Source organism: Manis pentadactyla, chromosome 12, assembly GCF_030020395.1.
Source record: "Manis pentadactyla isolate mManPen7 chromosome 12, mManPen7.hap1, whole genome shotgun sequence".
NCBI classification, from domain to species: domain Eukaryota; kingdom Metazoa; phylum Chordata; class Mammalia; order Pholidota; family Manidae; genus Manis; species Manis pentadactyla.
Genome location: NC_080030.1, coordinates 93,424,702 through 93,444,391, shown reverse-complemented (window position 1 = coordinate 93,444,391; position 19,690 = coordinate 93,424,702). Strand labels below are relative to the sequence as shown.

The following is a 19,690-nucleotide window of genomic DNA, read 5'->3' as shown; positions in this document are numbered from 1 at the left end:
GACTGTCATTTCCCCATTGTATGTCCATGGCTCCTTTATCAAATATTAATTGACCATATATGTCTGGGTTAATGTCTGGATTCTCTAGTCTGTTCCATTGGTCTGTGGCTCTGCTCTTGTGCCAGTACCAAATTGTCTTGATTACTATGACTTTATAATAGAGCTTGAAGTTGGGGAGTGAGATCCCCCCTACTTTATTCTTCTTTCTCAGGATTGCTTTGGCTATTCAGGGTCTTTGGTGTTTCCATATGAATTTTTGAATTATTTGTTCCAGTTCATTGAAGAATGTTGCTGGTAGTTTCATAGGGATTGCATCAAATCTGTATATTGCTTAGGGCAGGATGGCCATTTTGATGATATTAATTCTTCCTAGCCACAAGTATATACGTTTGCATCTACGTTTCCATCTGTTAGTGTCCCGTTTAATTTCTCTTAAGAGTGACTTGTAGTTTTCAGAGTATAGTTTATTCCTAGGTATTTTATTTTTTTTTGATGCAGTTGTGAATGGAGTTGTTTTCCTGATTTCTCTTTCTGTTGGTTCATTGTTAGTGTACAGGAAAGCCACAGATTTCTGTGTGTTGATTTTGTATCCTCTGAGATCGGGAACTAGACAGGGATGCCCACTCTCCCCACTGTTATTTAACATAGTACAGGCAGTCGTAGCCACAGCAATCAGAAAAAACAAAAAAATACAAGGAATCCAGATTGGTAAAGAAAAAGTTAAACTGTCACTATTTGCAGATGACATGATACTGTACATAAAAAACCCTAAAGACTCTACCCCAAAACGACTAGAACTGATATCAGAATACAGCAAAGTTGCAGGATACAAAATCAACATTATACTACTCAATCACTACATCGGTGATACAGTAACCCAGAGCGACATGATGTAGGGAACACAGGTCCTGAGCCACAGAGACAAGGACCTAATCACAGGAACCTTCTCTTGACCCCCAGATTATCTGATCCCTTGGAAAGACCAGTGCACCCACACCTTTTCTTCCCTCCCACCTTCCTGCCCTTTCTCTCCCATAAGTAGGAATCTTTGCTCCTTTTCTCTTTAGAAGACAGTTTCTAGTTCCCCAGTGCTCAGAGAATATCACTGACACACATCTCTTGACATCCTGGCCACTTTTGGGGAACATACGGTTTCAAGATGTTTCCTTTTTCATTTGTGCTTCATGGCTCAGGTGCCTTCCTCCCTGGAACTCTGCTGCCAGAGGTTCAAGTGATGACAGCCAAGAAGCAGGCCAGTATATTCAAGAACAGCAGACAACTGAATTGGCTGTCTCCTCACTCACTCTCTGACTGACTGGCCTGGGCCGTGCTTAAGTACAGTACACCAGTAGGGCCATTATGACGTAAGTCAGACAGGGTTCCATCGCGTTCTGACACGTGCATCGGAGCAGACCACTGATGAGGGGGGGGATCCCTTTTACCCAATACAAACTCTACCATCAACTTGAATTTTTATCTTGCACTTCATATCAAAACTTGAGAACCAATAATGTGGATTAAACAAAAGACAATTACTGTATGTATCTAGGGTAACCACATTACTAAATCTCCCCCAGGGTGAGGATAAGGCATTCCCTGAGAGAAATAGGCTTAGACCCATGCCTGCCCTATAGAACATGGTTAAGTGTCCTATCTTAGCAGTACCATATAACTATGTACACATGTAAGTTATATGTGAGGTGTATGTGTATATTGGGTTTGCAAACACCTTGTGATTCCATACAGCCCCAACATTTATTGAATTTTCCCCACTGTAGGGGACAGGCATTTCAACAACCCATTGTCTCTTGCAACTCTTTCCCCCGTCACTTCCCCAGAGCCTTCAGGGAAAGAGGAAGCCACTGGCTTTACATCCCATGGCCCTCATTATGAATCCTGTGCTTGTCGAGCATGAACGCTTCATTCCCTGGCATCTGTTCTAGGCCCCAGTCTCCTGGAAATGAAAGGGCTGTGCACAGGGTTTGAACTCCAGTTAGCTCCATTCTACTTCCAACTTCCCACTGACTGCCTCCTCCCTGAGGGGCAGTATGTATTTGCTGCTCTAGAGCCAGGCCATGATCCAGCCAGCTTCAGCCTTCTTTACCTCCAGTAGGTTCTGCCTCACGCTGTTCCCCCCACATGGGCTCGGCCTCTTGGCAGCCGCTAAACGGTAGGCACATTTCCCAAGATATTCTCAGCCTTGTCAGCTTTTGGAAAAACCCAAGCCCAAAATTAGATCTTTTACACATACCAAGTTGGTAAAAATTAGATCAACCTATACAAATGATAGTAAGGATATGGGTAAAAAAGAGAACCTTTATGACATAAAATGAAGTATTGACCTATGTAGCTGTTCTGGAGAACAATTAGCCTACATTGTATGAAATTAATGCGTATATCACCTATGAGCCATGATACGGAGTGGTATAAGAGGGCAGATGTTTCCTATCAGCACCTCGTGCTCTTCAGTTTCTTTGATTATTCCCTTTCCCAGAATGAGGTTCATTTTCTATAGATGTGCAGAAGCATCACATGGTGAAATAGCATAGGTTTTGTAGTCAGATAGCTTTGGGTACGATTCCTGTCCCTGCCTCTTAGGATGTGTGAAATTGAGTAAATTACTTCATTTCACTGAACTCTCGTTTCCCTTATTTGGCAGTACTCTTAGAGGACTGACATGGAATAATGTAGGGTGTGTTTAAGACATGTTTAAGTGTCAGCACGAAGATCTTGCACAAGCCCACTCTGCATGCAAGTTAACACAACTGCATAAGATCACAACCTCCTTATTTCTCTTCTAACAACCTTGGGATATCAAAACCGCCTCTTTACTTCCAGCTCTGACACAGGCTCAATCCTTATCTTTGATATATTCTGGCCTTTTTATTTTTCTATCTTTTCTCCTTTAGTACGCTAAGTTCTCACTTAAGCTACTTTCCTTGGCATTTTGCGTCCTTGTGCTTTTTCCCAGCATTTCTTTCTCCCTTCTCTCTACACCAGAGGCCAGCAATTTCTTTTTTCTGTAAGAGGCCAAATAGCAAATAGGTTAGGCATTGTGGGTCGTATGGTCTCTGTTGCAACTATTCAACTCTGCCATTATTATGGGAAAGCAGCCATAAATAATATCTAAACGAATGAGTGTGGCTGTGTTTCAAAGTTCATATATAAAATGTTACATATAAAAATAGGCAACAGGACAGATTAATCTTGTAGGCTCTAGTTTGCTGACCCTTGATTTATGCTATTAAATCCCAGCCAGTTTTATTTCCTTTGTAGATTCTGAAGAGCAACATTATTACCTATGACAACTGACCTCTTAGAATATGGAAGATTCCAGCCCCTCTGTATCTGTAGATAGCAATCCTAGATGTTAGACAAGAACTTTTCTTACTCAAATTGTTTACCAAACTTAATAAAAATACAACAAACCAGGTAACCCACAAGGCCTGCTCCCTTCTCTCTTTTCAGGACCAGTGTGCTGAGTATTGGGGGAAAAAAATGCAAAATTGGAAACTCAGCTGTACTCGGGAGAGAGATCCTGTACATGATGCTGACGGAAAAACATGTAAGAATAAGTGCCTCATGTGTCAACAGATACTATAAGTACCTCTTTCAACTGGCAAGTCTAAAAGATAGCTACACGGTACTCCTGAATGAACGGCTATTTCTCATCTGCTTGTGGCTCCCTCCATGAATATTATTCTTTTTGTTAATTCCCAAATATTGTCTCTTTCTCTTACATCCCCTAAGTTAAAATGAACCCTAGCAAGGACAGTTAATAAGTGGTTGATTCCTACTCTATTGTCTATCATATTGCTGTGACCTGTAAGTGCTAGATAGTAGATAATTGCTCTTTATGCCTTGAACAAATCCTAGGGAGAGTTGAAGATGATCATTTGGAATAGTTGACCAGAATAGTTTTAGAGGGTTGCTTTTGTCAACTGTATGGGACACATTTATTGTATAATCTGGGGTGTGTTCCTTCAATTCATTTTCCCTTGGTGAATGGTGTTCAATTGGAGTGCTTTATGATCCAACTCAACCACTCTTGATTTGCGTTACTGGGACAAGTAACAACCACTGTTGGTGTCATCTGTATATAGAGGTAGTTTCCTAGGTGACCTTGATGAGTACTCACAGTTCTAAAATTTGATGCATATATCACAATGCTATTAATGGTGGCATTTAATTCACGTGCATTGAGTAAGCATTTAATGCTTCTCCACAAACACGCACACACTCATCACCTCTCTCCTTGTAAAAACCTACAATCTAGTAGTAGTATAGCTCATGTGAGAAAATCTAACCAATCCAAGTGCTGCATTTTACACATGTGAGAAACTGAAGTTTTTTTTTCAGTTCAAGGTCTCATGAAGGAGTGAACTTCCGAGCGAACCTAGAATCCAGTTATGAATGCTAGCCTGGTATTCATTCACGTTATAAAAAATTCTTTAATAGAAGTAAGATAGCACAGTAGGGCAGTGCTAGGCTTTTAACATCACATGGCTATGTCAGCTCCATGTTTTTGGACAGGTTTTTTCACTTCCCTAGACTTCAGTCTCCTCATTTTTATAATGAGGGTAGGGGCAACAATAATCGTGTTAGCCACATTTTGTTTCTCTTGAAACAGAGCATGGAGCCGGTAGCTTCAGAGGAGGGGCTGGGCCCACTGCCTCCTTCCAGTGTGGAGCACATCAGTATCCACTCAGGAACCCCTTCAGTTGAGCCCTTCCAAATGTGCCCCTGTGCAGCCATGCCATGAGGGCCCTGACACCAGACACCCTGACTCACACACTCCAGCCTTCAGTAAGCTAGCCCAAACTACCAGGCGCACACAGTCTACCTAGGGACCTTCCTTACCCAAGGCCGATCCTTCAAGACTGGGAGACGTAGCTCTTTCTCCTAACTGATAAAGTCAAGCACAGAAAGTCAAACGAAATGAGGAGACAGAGGGATATACTTAAACAAAACAACATGACAAAACTAAGGAAAAGAACCAAATGAAACAAGAGTTAAGCAATCTATCAGACAAAGGTTCAAGTTAATGATTATGAAGAAACTCACCAGACTTGAGAGAAGAGTGGAGGAACTCAGTGACAACCTCTACAGAGAGAGAGAGAAAATCGAAAACAAACCAATCAGAGATGAAGAATGCAACAAGCACAATAAAAAAATGACAAATACATGAGCGGGAATCAGCAGCAGACTGGAGGGTCCCGAAGAGCAGGTCAGCACCTTGGAAGGCAGTGATAGGAAGTACTCAAGCTGAACAGAAATAAGAAAGAAAAAAAGGAAATGAGGATAAGTGAAGAGAGCTTTGGGACAATATCGAACATCTAAACATTTGCATTATAAGAGTCCCATAAGAAAAGAGTAAAAGGAGTAGAAAACTTATTGGAAGAAATAATAGCTGAAAACTTCCCTAAACCAGAGAAAGAAACAGACATCCAGGTGTAGGTAGCAGAGAGAGCCCTAATCAAGCTAAACACAGGTAGGCCCACACCAGGACACATCATGATTGAAGTATCAAAGATCAGAAAATATGAGAAAATCTTAAAAACAGCAAAAGAAAAGCAACAGGTTACATACAGGTGAAACCCCATAAGACAATTAGCTGATTTCTCAGCAGAAACTCTAGGAGAGTGGCACGATATATTCAAAGTTCTGAAAGAGAAAAAAAACCTACAACCAAGAATACTCCACCCAGCAAGGTTATCATTCAGGATGGAAGGGGAGATAAAGAGCTTCACAGATCAAAATAACTTTAAGAGTTCACCACCACTGAACTGTCCTTACAAGAAATGTTAAAGGGTCTTCTTTAAGAGGAAAACAAGACCCTAACTAGAAGCAAGGAAAATCTGAAAATGAAAATTTCACAGGTAAAAACAAATGTGTATCAGTGATAGTAGATCAGTCCCTTAAAACCTAGTCTGAAGGTCAAGACCAAAGTAATGTAATCAATTACATTTTAAAAGTTAGTTAAGGGAGTCACTAAATAAAAAAGTGTAAAAGAAGGAGGAGGGGGAGTAAAAAATGTATTGTAATAATACATTGGAACTTAAGTAACCATCAACTTACCATTGATTGCTATGTGTGTAGGATATCCTCTAAGAACCCCATTGTAACCACAAGCCAGAAACCTATAATGGATACACAGAAAATGGAAAAACAAATTTAAATGTAACACTTAAGAAAGTCACAATACACAAGGGGAGAGCAAGAGAAAAAGAGGGTAAGAGAGGAACAGGACGAACAACCATAAAACATTTGACAAAATGGCAATAACTACATACCTATCAATAAGTACTCTAAATGTAAATGACTAAATGCCCCAATCAAAATACATACGGTGACCGAGTGGATAAAAAACAAGACCCATCTGTTTGCTGCCAAAAGAGATTAACTTTAAATCTAAATACTGAAACTGAAGGGATGGAAAAAGATATTCCATGAAAATAGGAAAAAGAAAAAAGCTGCAGTAGCTATACTTCTGTCAGACAAGATAGACTTTAAAACAAGGGCTGCAACAAGAGACAAAGAAGCTACATGACATAGTGATTAAGGGCACAATCCAGCAGGAAGCTGTAACAATTATAACTGTTTATGCACCCAACAGTGGAGCTCCTAAGTATATGAAGCAAATATTAACAGACATAAAAGGAGAGATTGACAGTAAAATAATAATAGTATAGGACTTTAATGCCCCACTTATATAATGTGGATAGGTCATTCAGACAGAAAACCAATAACTAAACAGTGGATTTGAGTGACAGATGACATGCAACTGTATTCAAATATATTAAGAATGTTACATACAAAAACAGTAGAATATACATTCTTTTCAAGAGCACATGGACAAAAATGTACAATTAAAAAAAACACAGAAACAGACTCGTAAACAAAGAGAATGGACATTCGGTTACCGTAGGAGTAAGGGGATGGCTGAAACAGGCGGAGGGAATAAAGCGGTACAAACCTCAAACCATAGAATAATTCAGTCATAGCCTTGGAAGTACAGCATAGGGAATAAAGCTCCTAATATTGTAAAATTTTTATGTGGTGACCAATGGTAACTACACTTATCATGGTTAGCATTTAATAATGTATATAATTGATAAATAACTAAGTCATTTATCTGAAACCAATATAATATAATATTATATATAAGCTGTATGTCAATAAAAAATGTTGAAAAAGAAGAATTTAGCAAGCTCAAGAAACAGAAAGGATTGCCGTAGAGGAAGTGGGGACAGGGATGAGGGTGAAACAGGTGAAGGGGATAAAGAGGTACAAACTGCTGGTTATAGAAATTAAATAAATCATGGGGAGAGTCAGTATGGTCATACCTTTGTGTGGTGACAGATGGTAACTACACCTATCACGGTGAGCATTTTATAGTGCATATAATTGTTGAATCGTTGCATTGTATACCTGAAACTAACATATATTTATTGTATGTCAACTGTATTTCAATAAAAAAAGAGAAACAAAGGAGGTCATTGTGTCTCAAGATTATTGCATGGGAATTTCAGGAAATGAGTTTGGAAAGATCATATAAGTCTTTTTAGGCCAAGAGAAGAACTTTGAATTTTATTCTTTGTGTGATCAGAGGCCACTGGAGGTTTTTGAGCATAGCCATGACTGTAACTAGAATACCAGCAATCTGAATCATTACGGATACCTTCTTTTCCCAAAGGTACTTGATTAAAAATCCATGACTTTATATTTCTTTGAATCTTCAGGATATATTTTACCACCACTTACCTATTTCTTACATGTGCAAAGGGAGCTCCCTAAAAAGAATATTTATATTTCATATATATATATACGCATAACACACACACACATGCATATATAAATATTCATGTTACATACAGTCTTACACATGCTTGTTTTGGTACCAAGTGAAATATGATCCTAAGATACTTTCTAGATCACCTGCCCTTGAGGAAGGTGATCTAAAAAGTATCTTAGGATCATATTTTGTTTTCCTTTTTAAATCTCTTCCCTTTCTGATAAAGGATTTGTGTCAGTGCTCCTAAGCTTCCATGTGCAGTAAGAATCACCTGTGAGGTTTTATAAAATTCAGATTCACTGACCATCCTGACAGTTTAATTGACATCATCTAGATTGGAACTCAGTAATCTGATTTTTAACAAGGAGTCCAGGTGATTCTGGTGCAGTTGACCCAAGATCCGAATACTGCAAATTGTATACAAAATATTTCTCTTCCAAAGTTTCACTTGGTACCAAAACAAGCATGCGTATGAGTGTATGTAACATGAATATATACATATGCATGTGTGTGTGTGTATTATATGTATATATATGAAATACGAATATTCTTTTTAGGGAGCTCCCTTTGCACGTGTAAGAAATAGGTAAGGTGTGGTAAAATATATCCTGAAGATTCAAAGAAATATAAAGTCATGGGATTTCAATCAAAATTGGGTTCCATACTTTAAGAAATAATATAATGGGTTGACCTACAAATGAAGGAACTAGAATGGTGAGTTCCTTGTATGTATGGAAGTACAGCATAGGGAATAAAGCTCCTGATATCGTAAAATGTTTGTGTGGTGACCAATGGTAACTACACTTAGCAGGGTGAGGGGTAAGTGTTCCGCTGGAGTTCCAAAACCACAGCTTCTGATGGAAAGTGAGAGAGCTGTGGGAAGCTGGACCTGGAGACCCAAAACTTGCCTTCAAATGTCTGAAGCCTTAATGCCTGGAGGTCATGGATTCAGCAGGCTTGTTCTGTGTTGGCCTGAAAGTGTGAAATAAGACAAAAGGATGGACGTTATAGGGAGATAAATTTGGACACAAATAAAGGAGACTCTGAAATTGCTTGAGTTGATTTCCTTGGAGTATCTACCTGTGATGAGGGAGCTTAATAATAACTGAGCTGCCTGTCCATCTTGGGGCTATGCAGAGCGATTCTCTGTGAAGGAAGTGGCTTATTGCCCACACCCTCCGAAGCTCCTTCTGAACCTGAGTATATGTAAACAAGATGACTATTGGCTCTTTTCTCTTCTAGGCAAATAGAAGCAAAGGAAAAAAATAAGCATCCCGGCAACAGATCAAATGGGACTGAAGCAACTCAGGAAAGGTGAGTCATTACCTTAATTTGGCAAGAATGGTCTTCCTGTAAGTCAACACTTATCTATCAAATATATGGAAAGAGGTGTCAGTGTTGCCAACCCGTGATCTTGCCCTTAGTAGGTGGGAAGCCGTCATTCACGTGAATATCACTGGTAACTTGCTCAGTATAGAAATTTAACGCCAAATGGAAAGCTTCCACTCTAACATTTTACAAAGCACTTTAAAAAATAGTAGTTTGTTTAAGTCTCTGAGCCTGCTCGAATACTTTTTTGACCTTATATTATAGATGGGGAAAATGAGATTCAGCTGCTACAACAAATCACTACCAAAAGTGGGGTTAAAACAGCACAAACTTATTACCATATGTCGCTGGGTTCAGAAGTCCTGAATGGATCTGTGTTGAGACCAAGATGTCAGTAGGGCTGTATTCTTTGGTGGAGGCTCTGGAGGAGGGTCTTCTTGGCCTTTTTCTAACTGCTAGATGCTGCCTGTAATCCTTGGCTTGTGGCTGTCTTTGAAGTCAGCTTGGGGAGATGGAATCGTTTTTATGCTGCATCGTTCTGACACTTATTTTCTTGCCTCCCTCTTTCACTCATAAGAACCATTGTAATTACTTTGGGTCTCCCTAGATGACTTAGGACAATCTCTCCATTTTAGAGTCAGCTGATTAGCCATCTTAATTCCATCTTCAACCTCAATTCCTCCTTGCCATATAAGGCAACATGTTTACAGTTTCCAGGAATTTGAATGTGGACATCTTTGTGGGTCATTAAACTGCCTCCAAAGCAAGGTTAAGTGGTTGCCTCACTTGAGTCAAAATCTTCAGATGTTTAAGCCAAATCAAGTAACTCTGTGAAAACAGCCATTTCCTATATAACCTTGCCTTCTTTTCAGGATATATGTGATGAGTTTAGAAGCCAAATGAAAAATGGACGACTTATCTGCACCCGAGAAAGTGACTCTGTCCATGGTCCAGACTGCAGGACATATCGCAATAAGTGCACTATGTGTAAGGAACAGCTGTGAGTAGTTTCCAAAAATGGCCCTTGAATTGTGAGTCTTAAAGTAGTAATAATCATTTCTCATCAGTTTGAGAAAACAACACGTTTTTAAAGCAGATCTAGTAACTGATGAGTGTCTGTTCCCTTTGGTAGCATTGTTTCTTTACACTTTTTTCTTCAAGGGAAAGAGAAGCAGCCGAAAGAAAAAAGAAAGACAAGGAGAACACGGGAAGCACAGGAGAGAAGAACAACGAAAAGCAGGTTTTGACGGGTGCGTGTTTGACAGGTGATACTTAGATCTGGACGGCTGGTCATAAAGTTAATTCATTCAACAGATACTTACGGAGTCTGTTCCAGTCATTGTGGACACAGCGGTAAACAAGAGAGGCCCGGCCTGATGTGATAGAGGCAGCACGCTCTTCAGCGTCCCGAGAGGGACCCTCCTTCAGTCCCCACGTGTCCGTGCGCCCCGTGACGACGGTCAAATTGTCGTTGCTCCGAAGTGAATTTCTTTTCTGAAGTGTTAAAACATATCATCAAGCAATTAGATACCAAAATTAAAAAAAAGAATGTATCAAAAACTTAACCTAGATGATAAGTTCTTGAGTTGGCATTCCATTGCCGCCTTGTGTTCATTTTGGGGCTTTAAAAATAATGTCCAATGCTTTACAACACTAATAGATAGAATATGACGCACCATAATCTTTTCTAATCCGTCCCTGGACTCCAGTTAAACAAGTGAATTAGAGAAATTTCCCCAGAAAGGTCTTCCCATAATAAGCCACCTTTTCATTAGGTCCATACTGACCAAAATAGATAAAAAATTAATAATAATTATCATTAAAAGAAAATGAATCTGATAAACATTTTGGTAGGTGAACAGCTTTGAGAAAAAACTTTATTGTACAACTCCAAATGATCTCTCCAGGCTAATCTGGATCAAATTTTTTCACTTAAAAAAATCTGTTTTTAGAAATTTCAAACAAAAAAAATACTCCCTATATATGTGTAAGTAAGTCCTTCTTATTTTTCAGGGAACAAAAAGGCAGCTCTATCTTCTTACAAATGTATAGGAATTTTATTCTCTGCCAGGTAAAAGCAAAGAAGACAAGAAGGATAGCCTGGTTGTTAGCAGATTTCTGATCACAATCCAGCATTGACGTTAATTGCTTAATCTCTCTGAGACTTATGTTTTCCCATTTGCAAAAGGGGATAATGAGTGTTTATCTTAGAGGTTTTTTAAAATAACAACCAAAGGAAATCCATTAGAGACACAACACAGTGACTGTTAAAAGACAAACTTGATAAAGAAACATTTTTTTTAATTTTCATTCTTGAGGAACAAAGCTGAAAGTGTGTTGACATGTTTGTGTCAGCTAAAAGAGCATCCCTTTAATTCATTCCAGAGCTTTTTATGTGTGGAACAATGATCAAAATTGTAGGGAGACGGATTTGGTGCTCAGCTTAGTGAACATCGTCTAAATATTGTGCAGACTGCCTTAGATGGTAGTAAAATTCTATGGGGGCAAGACAATTATTTGCCTGGGATTCTATGCAGAGGATTCCCACTTCCTAAGCAGATATTGAATTAGGGTGCCTTTAAAACGTATTCATCTCTAAGATGTAATTTTCCCTAGGTTTTTATTTTCCCCTCAAGTGTCTGAGTTTGTATCTAACCAAGCAATTTTATATTCAGTTGTAACGATCAGATTATCATAGTAACATCTTATTTTTTTTCACTCCTACCTGCAGGATCAGTGCCATGAATTCCGGGACATGGTGAGAAACTGAAAGCTGGTGTGCACTGCAGACTATGATCCTGTTCGAGGTCCATATGACAAGATGCACCCCAACAAGTGTGCCACGTGTCAGAGCATGTTGTACTTGTACGTGAAGAGGTTTATGGCTTCGTTTGATATGTTGTGCCTGTTTGCAAAAAAACACTTCCTCTTAATCGAAAATTACGCACTTGACATCACACATTCAAAATAGAACAATTGCTCTTCACTTTAGAAGTTGGCAGTGACTTTGCAAAGCACTTTCAAAAGAAATTTTTATTTTGATGATGAAAAACAATGATGGTTGGAGCACCTGGGAAAGAGATTGCAAGCTATTGTACAGTGATAGAATCAGGACATGCAAAGGGGATGCTTATGAACTAAGGAGCATGGGACAGGCCAGTTCACTTCACAGTGTCTCCGTTCCTCCTGTATATAAAGGACATGGTTGCTATACAGGACAGTTTTCGTAGGGATGCAAGGAGATAGCATTTTAAAAAATGTTTCCAAGCCTTCACGTCCTATAACTATATAGAAAACAATCAATACTGGAGAATTTAGTTATAATTTAATAGGAAAAATAAAAAGAAATGGAACAACTCTCTATATGACAGCCATAAGTTTGATCAAGGAAAAAAGAAATCGGTCTTATAGGTTCATACAATTTTGTATGACAGTATAGTCACTGAATTTACGACAGTTGATAGCATTGCCAGGAAAGTATTAATGAAAATTGCAACAGTCAGTACTCATTAGTATAAAGAGCATTTTAGATAATTTTTGGATATGAGAAAATTGTGTTAGATTTGCTAATGTTTAGAATTGGAGAAATACTTGGTTAAACAAATTCAATAGTAACCCTAGAAAAAAATTCCCTATGCTTTTTTTATTCTGCAGTGAGCGAGAAGTTAACGAAAGAAAAAAGAATGAAGAAACATCAAGTGCCAAGCCCTCAAAGTATGCAAAGGTTATTTCTTAGAAGCTACGAAGATAACTGTTTTACTGCTCATCCTCAGAATCTTGAATGCTACTCCAGTTTTAGGATAATAAAGATGCCAGTCTTTTGCTTCAAAGAAAATTCATTTTGCCAATATTGTCACTTTGGGATACAATAAGATTTTTTTTTTCTGGATTTGACTCTAATTGTGTTTCTCAGTTTTGTAGAGAATTCTCCTCCTGTGTGTGTCAATCATCGTTTTAGTCTCTCCTCGGAAGCAATGTGAGTTGACAAATAGTAAAATTCTTTACCAGCGCAAGTGCATGCTTGCTTATCTCTGACACTACACGTGGAGTGAGGCTTCAGGTGGCTTGGTGACGTTGATTTTAATGATTCAGGTAATAAATTAAACCAAAGCATGCACTGTAGCTTCTTTCCTTGATGTCTTTTTCTGTTTTCTACAGATGGTTTTCTCAGTGTCAGTGAATCGATAGTGTGTGTGCATGATGCTGCCTTTCCTGTCTGCTTTTCAAGACTGCAAAGAACATGTCTGTATTCAGTCCTTAATAATGATTATCACATTTATAGAGTTAGGTTCTTGTGGACTGCCCTTTGGTCAAGAGTGCACCCCACATGGAGAACGAGGGAAATGAAGGATGGGAGGCAGCGGCGAGGGAGATGAGGAGCTCTGTGACGTGCTGTTTGGTGTTTCCTTGCATTTCTAGGACCTGTGCAGAAAGGTTCAGGGTGAGGCGGAGGGTGGAACCTCGAAGATCTCTTCACCAACTTTCATGTATATCATACAGTATTATTAGCTATAATCACCAGGCTGTATATTAGGTCCCCAGAACTTATTAATCTTGTAACTGAAAGTTTGTATCCTTTGATCAGTGCCTCCCCATTTTCCCCATTTTGTTCTCCCCCCCATCCCCCCCCAGTAACCACCAGTCTGCTCTGTTTCTCTGAGTTTGGCTTTTTTAGATTCTACATATAAGTGATAGTATGCAGTATTTTTCTTTCTTTGTTGACATTTCGTTTAGCATAATGCCCTCAAGGTTCATCCAAGTTGTTTCAAATGGTAGGATTTCCTTCTTTCTCATGGCTCAATAATCTATGGTGTATATATGTGTGTGAAGTCTTATTTATTCATTCATCCTCTGATGGACATTTAGACATTCAGCTTGTTTTCATATCTTGACTATTGTGAATAATAACATCTGTTTTAAAAAAAAATTTTACTGAAGTATAATAGTCACATATAGAAAAAGTACACATAGAATAAATGTACAGGTAAATGAAATGTCATAAAGTGATCACACCTGTGGTGTTAGCACTGAGGTCAAGAAATAAGCCATCACCAGCGGGCCAGAAAGAAGCCCCGTCCTGCCGCCTCCCGATGTGAGTCTGGTTTTGAGCTGAGCTCTCTTGAAGGGGGAGAGGAGGGCCGCATTCCTTATTCACTTGGATCCATTCAGCCATCCATTTTTGCATTCCCTTCTTTATTATTTATTTTGCTCTTTTTTTTCTTGAGGTTAATTTTCTTATTATTTGCTAGCTTCTGGACATGGAAGTTTAGATCACTGACTTACAACACTTTCTTCTTTTCCTATTATGTAGTTAGAACTTTCCCTTCAATGCTGCTTAGCTGCTGTGATTTGATAGTTTACTACCATTCAGTCCAAACATTTCTACAGTCCATGGTGATCACTTTGAGACATGAGTTATTCAGAAGTGTGTTGCTTATTTCTGAATGTCAAGAAACTTTGTAAGCTGTCATATTTATTAGTAGTATGATTGCACTGTGAACATAAAACTTATATTTTGATGCTCAGTTCTTTGAACTTTATTGACGTTTGCCTAACAGCTCAGGATATGGTCTATTTTGGTAAGTTTCATGTGCACTTGAAAAGAATGTGAAGTCTGCAGTTGCTGGTTACTGAGGTCTATAAATAGCATTTAGGTTCAAACTGGTTAGTTTTGTTTTTCAGATATTCGAGGTCTTGATTTTTTTCTTTATGCTCTCAATTACTGAAGGAAGTATGTTAATATTTCCATTTATATTTGCAAATTTGCATATTTCTGCTTTTAGTCACTCGATTTTTGCCTCATATTTTAAAACTACATCTTAGGTTTATACATGTTTGGGATTATTATTAATGAATCTCTTATTTTTTTTTTTTAAATAATTATTTTTTATTGAAGGGTAGTTGACGCACAGTATTACATTACATTAGTTTCAAGTGTACAACACAGTGGTGGAACATTTATATACATAATTATAAGTTCCAGCTATCACCCTACCAAGCTGTTACAATATCTTGACTATATTCCTTAGGCTATACATTACATCCCGGTTACTTATTTATTTTAACATTGGAAGTCTGTCCTTTTTTTTTGTTTTTGTTTTTGTTTTTGTTTTTTTGTGAGGGCATCTCTCATATTTATTGATCAAATGGTTGTTAATGACAATAAAATTCTGTATAGGGGAGTCAATGCTCAATGCACTATCATTAATCCACCCCAAGCCTAATTTTCGTCAGTCTCCAATCTTCTGAGGCATAACAAACAAGTTCTTACATGTAGAACAAATTCTTACATAATGAATAAGTTACATAGTGAACAGTACAAGGGCAGTCATCACAGAAACTTTTGGTTTTGCTCATGCATCATGAACTATAAACAGTCAGTTCAAATATGAATACTCATTTGGTTTTTATACTTGATTTATATGTGGATACCACATTTCTCTCTTTATTATTATTATTTTTAATAAAATGCTGAAGTGGTAGGTAGATACAAGATAAAGGTAGAAAACATAGTTTAGTATTGTAAGAGAGTAAATGTAGATGATCAGGTGTGTGCCTGTAGACTATATGTTAATCCAAGCTAGACAAGGGCCATAAAACATCCACGTATGCAGAAGATTTCTCTCAGAACAGGGGGGGTGAGGTTCTAAGCCTCACCTCTGTTGATCCCCAATTTCTCACCTGATGGCCCCCCTGCGACTGTGCCTGTCTTAGGTTGTTCCTCCCTTGAGGAATCTTACCCGTCTCTGGCTAACCAGTCATCTTCCGGGGCCATACAGGGAAATGTGAAGTTGGTAAGTGAGAGGGAAGCCTTATTGTTTGAAAAGGTTAGCTTTTTACTTCTTTGCATATTTATGCCCTGTGGCTTCTATGCCCAGCATTTGTCTTGAGGTATCTTTACCACTTGGAAGAATTATGATACTCGGTAAATTTGATATGAGGCACGAATTCTATTTAAGGGTTGTAATTAGGAAGGAAGAAGAAAAGCTATAGAAGTAGCAGGCGGAAGAAAACATGGGAAGATTATTTCTTTGACATATCTTCTTGTAGAGTAACTTCAGCATATATAGGTTTTAAGCTACTACTTAAATTGCGCACACACATTAACATAATAGGAGTATAGTTACATAACCAAAGCATATCTGTAATTACCAGCCATCTCCAGTGAAACCAAGAAAACCAGTTAGGCACCTTAGGCATTTGTGAAAACTTATCTATGATATGGTGGATATTGTCCAACTGAACTTGAACAGTCTGAGAGAAATCACACAAATTAAAACAACCCATTCCTGGGGACTGTTCACATCCCATATGTTCTTTTAACAGTAAATAGTCTGTAGTTGTAAGACTTTGGAGCGCTACAATTTGCACTTCTCCAAATTCTTGGTTGAGTTCCAACAGTATAGATCCAGTCAAATTTGTTGTTTTACTGTATGCACAGGCCAGCTTAGATATCTCCTTCCTCATTCCCATGGCAAGTCCAGGAACTGGTGGGATGAGTGCATCTACAGCTGTAGCAGCACGTGGATCTTTGTTGGGGTTTTTTGATGATCATCTTCTGGCATGAGTCTTCCAGAGAGTGCAGATGTTGGAAGTTCTTTTACATATCGTATCTGAGTTCATTTTCGGGGTAGCCCAATTAGGCTTTGATCCTCTGTATAAACACAAACAGACCCTTTGCCTACACTTTTATATGCCCTTTATACCCTTTTGTAGAACTCGTTGGAGGTTACCACACAGGAACTGCCCTTTTTTTTTTCTTTATTTTTGACATCACTAATCTACACTTACATGATGAATATTATGTTTACCAGGCTCTCCCCTATACCAGGTCCCCCTATAAACCCCTTTACAGTCACTGTCCTTCAGCATAGCAAAATGTTGTAGAATCACTACTTGCCTTTTCTGTGTTGTACAGCCCTCCCTTTTCTCCTACCCCCCCATGCATGTTAATCTTAATACCCTCCTACGTCTCCCCCCCTTATCCCTCCCTACCCACCCATCCTCCCCAGTCCCTTTCCCTTTGGTACCTGTTAGTCCATTCTTGAGTTCTGTGATTCTGCTGCTGTTTTGTTCCTTCAGTTTTTCCTTTGTTCTTATATTCCACAGATAAGTGAAATCATTTGGTATTTCTCTTTCTCCACTTGGCTTGTTTCACTGAGCATAATACCCTCCAGCTCCATCCATGTTGCTGCAAATGGTTGGATTTGCCCTTTTCTTATGGCTGAGTAGTATTCCATTGTGTATATGTACCACATCTTCTTTATCCATTCATCTATTGATGGACATTTAGGTTGCTTCCAATTCTTGGCTATTGTAAATAGTGCTGCAATAAACATAGGGGTGCATCTGTCTTTCTCAAGCTTGATTGCTGCGTTCTTAAGGTAAATTCCTAGGAGTGGGATTCCTGGGTCAAATGGTAAGTCTGTTTTGAGCATTTTGATGTACCTCCATACTGCTTTCCACAATGGTTGAACTAACTTACATTCCCACCAGCAGTGTAGGAGGGTTCCCCTTTCTCCACAGTCTCGCCAACATTTGTTGTTGTTTGTCTTGTGGATGGCAGCCATCCTTACTGGTGTGAGGTGATACCTCATTGTAGTTTTAATTTGCATTTCTCTGATAATTAGCAATGTGGAGCATCTTTTCATGTGTCTGTTGGCCATCTGTATTTCTTTTTTGGAGAACTGTCTGTTCAGTTCCTCTGCCCATTTTTTAATTGGGTTATTTGTTTTTTGTTTGTTGAGGCGTGTGAGCTCCTTATATATTCTGGATGTCAAGCCTTTGTCGGATGTGTCATTTTCATATATATTCTCCCATACTGTAGGGATCCTTCTTGTTCTATTGATGTTGTCTTTTGCTGTACAGAAGCTTTTCAGCTTAATATAGTCCCACTTACTCATTTTTGCTGTTGTTTTCCTTGCCTGGGGAGATATGTTCAAGAACAGGTCACTCATGTTTATGTCTAAGAGGTTTTTGCCTAAGTTTTCTTCCAAGAGTTTAATGGTTTCATGGCTTACATTCAGGTCTTTGATCCATTTTGAGTTTACTTTTGTATATGGGGTTAGACAATGGTCCAGTTTCATTCTCCTACATGTAGCTGTCCAGTTTTGCCAGCACCACCTGTTGAAGAGACTGTCATTTCGCCATTGTATGTCCATGGCTCCTTTATCAAATATTAATTGACCATATATGTCTGGGTTAATGTCTGGAATCTCCAGTCTGTTCCCTTGGTCTGTGGCTCTGTTCTTGTGCCAGTACCAAATTGTCTTGATTACTATGGCTTTATAGTAGAGCTTGAAGTTGGGGAGTGAGATCCCCCCTACTTTATTCTTCTTTCTCAGGAATGCTTTGGCTATTCGCGGTCTTTGGTGTTTCCATATGAATTTTTGAATTATTTGTTCCAGTTCATTGAAGAATGTTGCTGGTAGTTTCATAGGGATTGCATCAAATCTGTATATTGCTTTGGGCAGGATGGCCATTTTGACGATATTAATTCTTCCTAGCCACGAGCATGGGATGAGTTTCCATCTGTTAGTGTCCCCTTTAATTTCTCTTAAGAGTGACTTGTAGTTTTCAGAGTATAAGTCTTTCACTTCTTTGGTTAGTTTTATTCCTAGGTATTTTATTTTTTTTGATGCAATTGTGAATGGAGTTGTTTTCCTGATTTCTCTTTCTGTTGGTTCATTGTTAGTATATAGGAAAGCCACAGATTTCTGTGTGTTGATTTTGTATCCTGCAACTTTGCTGTATTCCGATATCAGTTCTAGTAGTTTTGGGGTGGAGTCTTTAGGGTTTTTTATGTACAATATCATGTCATCTGCAAATAGTGACAGTTTAACTTCTTCTTTACCAATCTGGATACCTTGTATTTCTTTATTTTGTCTGATTGCCGTGGCTAGGACCTCCAGTACTATGTTAAATAACAGTGGAGAGAGTGGGCATCCCTGTCTAGTTCCCGATCTCAGAGGAAATGCTTTCAGCTTCTCGCTGTTCAATATAATGTTAGCTGTGGGTTTATCATAGATGGCCTTTATTATGTTGAGGTACTTGCCCTCTATTCCCATTTTGCTGAGAGTTTTTAACATGAATGGATGTTGAACTTTGTCAAATGCTTTTTCAGCATCTATGGAGATGATCATGTGGTTTTTGTCTTTCTTTTTGTTGATGTGGTGGATGATGTTGATGGACTTTTCAATGTTGTGCCATCCTTGCATCCCTGGGATGAATCCCACTTAGTCATGGTGTATGATCCTTTTGATGTATTTTTGAATTCAGTTTGCTAATATTTTGTTGAGTATTTTTGCATCTACGTTCATCAGGGATATTGGTCTGTAGTTTTCTTTTTTGGTGGTGTCTTTGCCTGGTTTTGGTATTAGGGTGATGTTAGCTTCATAGAATGAGTTTGGGAGTATCCCCTCCTCCTCTATTTTTTGGAAAACTTTAAGGAGAATGGGTATTATGTCTTCCCTGTATGTCTGATAAAATTCCGAGGTAAATCCATCTGGCCCGGGGCTTTTGTTCTTTGGTAGTTTTTTGATTACCGCTTCAATTTCGTTGCTGGTA

The 19,690-nt window shown here is 38.7% G+C and overlaps 1 long non-coding RNA gene across 3 annotated transcripts; it reads left to right on the top strand.

Annotated features, from left to right (window-relative positions):
• Window positions 1-808: 808 nt before the first annotated feature.
• On the top strand, window positions 809-13,372 carry LOC130679870 (uncharacterized). Of its 3 annotated transcripts, none has more exons than XR_008992853.1 (7): window positions 809-1,364; window positions 3,469-3,565; window positions 9,038-9,109; window positions 9,997-10,124; window positions 10,286-10,374; window positions 11,856-11,983; window positions 12,779-13,372. It is a non-coding gene; the product is annotated as an uncharacterized LOC130679870 (long non-coding RNA). The 3 variants fall into 3 exon arrangements; XR_008992852.1 differs by having other exon boundaries at window positions 814-1,364; window positions 11,856-11,989; window positions 12,779-13,360; XR_008992854.1 differs by lacking the exons at window positions 809-1,364; window positions 3,469-3,565 and adding an exon at window positions 7,284-7,696 and having other exon boundaries at window positions 11,856-11,989; window positions 12,779-13,355.
• The last annotated feature ends 6,318 nt before the right edge of the window (window positions 13,373-19,690 follow it).